Source organism: Thalassophryne amazonica, chromosome 10 (assembly GCF_902500255.1).
Source record: "Thalassophryne amazonica chromosome 10, fThaAma1.1, whole genome shotgun sequence".
Taxonomy (NCBI): Eukaryota; Metazoa; Chordata; class Actinopteri; order Batrachoidiformes; family Batrachoididae; genus Thalassophryne; species Thalassophryne amazonica.
Genome location: NC_047112.1, coordinates 29,079,515 through 29,086,188, shown reverse-complemented (window position 1 = coordinate 29,086,188; position 6,674 = coordinate 29,079,515). Strand labels below are relative to the sequence as shown.

General features: G+C 38.0%; 1 long non-coding RNA gene across 1 annotated transcript in view; it reads right to left on the bottom strand.

Annotated features, from left to right (window-relative positions):
* Positions 1-561: 561 nt before the first annotated feature.
* LOC117518524 overlaps positions 562-6,674 on the bottom strand; it is an 18,835-nt gene continuing 12,722 nt past the window's right edge. The window contains exon 3 of the long non-coding RNA XR_004563008.1: positions 562-635. This is a non-coding gene — a long non-coding RNA (uncharacterized LOC117518524). The remainder of the gene's footprint in view (positions 636-6,674) is intronic.

The window sequence follows — 6,674 nt, the reverse complement described above, 5'->3', positions numbered from 1 at the left end:
TGATCCAGCGCAGCGCTGCTCTTACAGAGAGTAGACTTTGATGAATCTGTGTGTGCAGCAGTCAGTGTGTGCAGGACAGAAAAAAAGCTTGAGTATCGATCTTTTTACACGAGGATCATTCAATATCAATACCAGTGTTGGTATCGATATTAGGATCGATCCACCCACCTCAACTCTACAAGGTGTAAAGTCTGGAGTAGACAGAGATGCACCGCTCAACTGAGCGGTGCATGAGCGGACTCCGCATCAAGCGGACTCCGAATTACGGTCACAGTAAGAGGCAGAGACACACGGCTCAGCCGCTGTCACTCAAAATGACCACACCCAGAATTATACAGAATTTTATGGCTTAAAACAGCTTAAACTAAGAAGTTAGAAAAACAATTCACCCCTGTACAGTTGTCACAGAGGAGGAAACTCATATCGAGACCAGAGCTGTTTTTTTTTTTGTTTTGTATTGTTTTTTTTGTATCAGGCTGTAAACATGTTTATTTCTGCTTGGAAGGTGGACATTTTAACATGGGATTCTATGGGAATGTGTTCTGTTTTGGAGTCTGATTGACCAATGAAGGAACTGCAACTTTGTATAGTCCCAGTAGGGCTTCATTTGAGGCCATTGAAGTTTACCGCTTGGTCTTTTCAAGCTGTTTCTCACATTTTCTGACTGTCCTTTCAGTTTCCACTTCACCAGAGACATTGTTTACAAAGTGCACAGAAATCAAGTGAGCAATTTCATGCCATTCATATACCCTTATTTTTATTAGGCTCATTATTCAGTTCGCTTTGTTACGCTAGCATGAATAAAAACAGCCTCTTTCCTTGTCAAACAGCTCTGTACAAGAACCAGAAACCAGTCCAACATTTAGGAAGACTGAATGAGAAAAGCACCACTGACAAGAGGCAGCCTCTATCCTGACTGCATTTTAGCTGTGCAGCCTTTTGTTGTCCAGCATGTTTATTTATTTGTTTATTTATTATTGTTGTTATTATTATTATTATTATTACTACAGCAGTCAGGGTAAACAGAGTTGTAAGCCAATATAAATTTGCTATTGCAGCTCCATAAACCAGTGCTGGAAACAATATAACTGTGAAATGCATCTGGCAAGTAGAAATGCTGGAAAAATAGCCAGCATGTGGTGAAGGTCTCAACCCATTCTCTTATCATACCCCTGTTCTGTGGAATGATCTCCCTGCGGCAATAAATCAGTCAGATTCTGTGGAGACTTTCAAGTCCAGACTTAAGATGCACTTATTTTCCCTTTTGTATGGCTAGCATACTGGTGCTTTTTACTCTTTTAATTCATGTTATTAGTAATTGGAGCGTGCCGCGGCCTCAACTTTACCTAAATTCTGGGTCTTTTAGTGAAGCTTAGTACTTACTAGTGGCTGGCGATCACCTTAGTATTTCTTCTGTTTTTCTTGTTGTTTAATGCTGACAAATTACACTGTATTTTTTGTCTTTCTGATGCCTGATTATGTTTCTTTCTCTCTGTTTAAGGTGCAGCTCCATCCAGAGATGGGAGTTGTATTCGTGTTGGTGATCCTCCTGTCCTGTGCACCAACAGCATTTCTTGTATATTCGTCCATGAACTGTTCTGTGAATTGTTCTGTAATTTATGTTTGTAGCATGGCCCAAGCAGAGGGTCACCCCTTTGAGTCTGGTCTGCTTGAGGTTTCTTCCTCAGAGGGAGTTTTTCCTTACCACTGTTGCTCTGGGGGTTAGTAAGGTTAGACGTTACTTGTGTGAAGCGCCTTGAGGCAACTCTGTTGTGATTTGGCATAATATAAATGAAAATAAATTAAAAAATTGAAATGGAACCTATGCTGGACTCACTACGCATACACAAGTGAAAGTGCAACAACAGGTTCACCTTTTTTTTTTGAAAATATTTGTAATTTCGTCATAAACTTTTAACTGTTTATCATTGTGTGTGTGTGTGTGTGTGTGTTTTGTGTTTTTATGTTGCTGTCTGCAATATTGGAAACTGCCTGGTGGTATTGTTGAAGGTGCTGTAATATTATTATCATTATAATTATTATTATTAGCCAGTAATATGTCAGGGTGTGGAGCTATAACAAAAAAAAAAAAAAAAAAAAATGTAATTTATATTTATACAGATATATTAGCTGTGTAGTTTCATTATTTGAAAAAACCTCCAGGTGCATGAAATGTGTCTGAAAATTTTGCATTATGCGGCAGTTTGTTATACAAAAAATAAACTGTCTGATATATCTGATTGTGATGCTTCATTTTGAATAAATGTTTTGTTTCGCCGTGGTGTCGGCCCCCCCGGTGTCCCCCCACAGGCCTGTTCACGGCGCGGGGTCACGTCGGGGTGAAGCTCGCCGAGCCTCAGGAGGTTATTCAGGAGTCACGCTGCTCGGAGCGGCCAGACGCTCAGTCAGCGCCGGCCCGCTGACCGCTCAGCCCCGCTAATGGGACAGCCGGCCCGGTCCCACCGTCCGTGGAACAGCCAGCCATAAAAGAGCGCAGGAGGACGCTAACTAAGATGGATGGCGCTTTTTTCCCTCTCAGCTCATTCTGCACTAATCACAGCTTTTCATTTGTTATGGCCTTGCGCCAGCCCCCCCACCGCAACCCCTATTAGGGCTGGATAAAGTATAAATTCATTAAAGTCAGAGGGGGACATTAAAATGACCATTTGTCACATTTCTCTTTGTGTGTCCCTAATGGTGGCACATGGTTCAAGACACTGAGATGATTTTGGTCCCCCCCCCCCCCCCCCGCATTAGCACAGCAATGTGGGAACACAAGGATCATAAAGTGTTTAAAAAAAAAAACATATATATATATATATATATATATATATATATATATATATATATATATATATATATATATATATATATATATATATATATATATGCGTGTGTGTGTGTATATATGTGAAAATTCAGTCAGTATGTCTTCTATAATACATTCCAATTCTAAGGTAGAACTCTACTAGTGTATATATACTAAGGTATATCTAAATATCTAAAAAAAAAAAAAAAAAGAAGAAGAGTAGAGTAGAACTCTCCCTACCCACCCAAGCGGCTCAAGAAAATCATGTATATAAGTGATATTTACACAATAAGGGTAATAAACAACATATACAAGAAATATAGGTGCTACATAATATTGTAGGAGTTAGCTTCTAAAACTTAAATATTCATACAGGAGAAGATTGTAGTATACGTATAGCTACCTAGTCTGTAGACTAGTAGTAAATTAAATTACAGCTAGTAGGCTAAGCTATAAATATGGTTATTTTATTATAGCAACAGAAGCGATGATGTAATATGTTTTAGGTATCTATCTAAAGTTCACCCTCCTAGCTTACTATAGGATGACAAAATACATATTTTATATGCTATCTAATGGAAACCCCAAACTTAGATACTATATGTTTATATCTATTAAAGAACCCATAAACTGAAGAATCATTAAAAATCTACACCATGTAAAATAAAAATGTAAATCACAAAAATAAGATAACTATAGCTAGATGAGCTACCGTTAAATTAGTAGTTAATAAGCCAACCATAACTTGCTAGCCAACAAGGTTAAACAAAGCCGGTAACTAGCGTATAAAGTACAATAGTGTGGTTTAACCCTACAATAACGGTATTAACAAATACCGTTTGTTACTTTTGTTTACAAATGTAAACAAAAGTCTGTATTAATGTTAGCTTCCCAAACAGAACAGAACCGACTATATTGTTAGCTATATTAAATAAAAATTACAGAAATTCGGAGAATCCCTTTTGAGATGTGTGTCAATGTCATCACAAACTTCAATGTGCGTGTTGCAGCTGTAATCCAAAGAAGAGGAGCGTGGATTGAACATGTCAATCAATTATTGAACTGTGCGGAAAACAAGAGACAAAGTGGGAAACCTTTCGTATCAAATGTTAATTTGATGCTTCTGTTACAAGTCTGTAAATTTGTGAATAAGTTCTCATTTAAAAAACTTAGTGGTTAGCACTGTTGCCTCACAGCGAGAAGGTCATGGTTTCAATTCCCGCCTGTGGCCTTTGTGTGGAGTTTGCATGTTCTTCCCGTGTTTGCGTGGGTTCCCTCCGGGTGCTCCGGTTTCCTCCCACATCCAAAGACATGCGAGTTAGGTGGATTGGAATCTTTAAATTGTCCGTAGGTGTGCGAGTGGGTGCGACTGTGTTTGTTTGTCTGTTTGTGGCCCTGTGACATGCTGGCGTTCTGTCCTAGGTGTACCCCGCCTCGTGCTCTATGACTGCTGGGATAGGCTCCAGCCCCTCGCGACTCTTAATACCCACACAGAGAATGTGCAACCCATTTTATATAATAAAATGCTCTATGGTGCAACTCCACAATGTATGGGATTATGTTTGTGTCAAAACTGAACAACCTGTAGGTGTTTTTAATGAAAGATTAGAATACTTGATTGCTATTGTGTTTTATTCACGTAATTTGTCTCTCCATCACTTGTTCACCAATGAAGGCTTAACATGAGTATTCTATTATTATTATTATTATTATTAAGTCCACCAATGACATAATAAAATCATCACTGTTTGTTTATTTATTTATTTATTTGTCTGCCTGTTAGCAGGATGAAGTAAAAACTACTGCACGGATTTTGACATTTTCACCACAGATAGATATTAGGCTATTAGGATATTTGGAATTGATCCAGATCTGCATTCTGGATCAAGATTTCGCTTTATATAGGCTTTTAAGGATTACGTTAAAAAATACGACTTCATGGATTCTCACCAAATTTGCACCACAGATAGATATTAGGGCATGGAAGACTCTACATAATTTTGGAGGTGATCTGGATCCTGATCAGGATTCTGGATCAAGATTTGTCTTTATATAGGCTTTGAAGGATAATATAAACAAAACTACTTCACGGATTCTCAACAAATGTGGACCACAGACAGATATTAGGGCATGGAAGACTCTACAGAATTCTGGAGGTGAGCTGGATCCTGATCCTTTTCTGGATCAAGATTTGTCTTTATATAGGCTTTGAAGGAATACGTTAAAAACATACGACTTCATGGATTCTCACCAAATTTGCACGACAGATAGATATTAGGGCATGGAAGACTCTACAGAATTCTGGAGGTGATCTGGATCCTGATCAGGATTCTGGATCAAGATTTGTCTTTATATAGGCTTTTAAGGATAATATAAACAAAACTACTTCACGGATTCTCACCAAATGTGGACCACAGACAGATATTAGGGCATGGAAGACTCTACAGAATTTTGGAGGTGATCTTGATCCAAATTGGCGGACATCAGAAATCTCAGATTGCTCTTGTTGTTATTATTGTTGTTGTTAAATGGTAGAAATATATAATCAATATGAATAAATAATATGTGTGACTCCTTTTTAAAAATCATAAATTCTTCCAGGTGATAAAATTATGTCATGTGCAGTTTATAAGAAAAACTGGGGTTTTTGCAATCATTCAATTAAAAAGCGATCACCAGCAACTACGACTGTATTATCATGTACTGGTATTAAACCAACAAATAAATCTGTTTTATTTAAACCTTATAATGAATTAGTTTGTTATTGTGTTTATAATCCCTTTTAAATCTGATTTTTTTTTCAGTAAGAATGACATTTCATTATCTACAGTAAAGTTAATTTTGTTACTATTGTTGACATGCTGAAGGAAGAAAAACAAAAAATACTTCAATATGAGCATTTAGCGTGCATTCTAGCATGCCTAAAACTCACACATGATTGTAACAAATACAATGTATTGCAACAATGTGAGCAAATTTTTAAATATACCTAATTGGAAAGTAGGTGTTAGATCTATAACTAAAAACAAACAGTAATGGAAAAGAATTGAAAGCTTAACTGCAAAAAAAAAAAAAAAACAGCAACAAAAAACACACACACACACACACAAAAACATAGAAACAACAACAAACGTGGGGGAAAAAACAACAATAATGTAGCCAAATAGGGAGACTTTTTACAATGGAGTTCTCAGTTGTTTTTTAGGTCATTTTTCAATTTATTGCTTTCATGCATTTGACACGTCGTATCTTATATAATAACCCAGTTGTAATTCTGTATAACTGGCTGGTTTTGATAGTTTTACATTAACCATTTATTTGTTTTGGCTAATTGGAGCAAATGTTTTATCTGATCCGTCAACTTCAGTTCCGACTCTATCTTCTCAGCACACTGATACAAACACAGAGTCAATGAACCAACCCCTTGCACTAATCCTTTTGTATTCACGGCACCATTCCCTCCAAACAATGTCCTAAAGGCTAATCCCAAAGCAAGCTCGATAAACCTGGGCCACCTGCTAGTAATCCATGCGGCAGCTAAAAGACCAGTGTGGACGTGTGTAACACCCAGCCTGCCTTCAAACACCACCTTGTGTATGACATATAGAGTAGAAACAAAGCCATGCATGGATCAGCACACCAGCACACATCAAATCTTTTTTTGCTTTTTAGCCTTTCATCAAATTGTATCACGGTGTCCCTCCGATCCTGGCTGCGTCGTCATGGGAGATGGCTCTCTCCATCTGCCTCTGCTGTCATTAGCCCATCTCCATCACGCTTTATCCAACGGACCCCCGCCATCCCTTACCCTCCTGGACCCTCTTCACCATCCTGACAATCCCTGCCCCCTTTTCTATACGTAAGG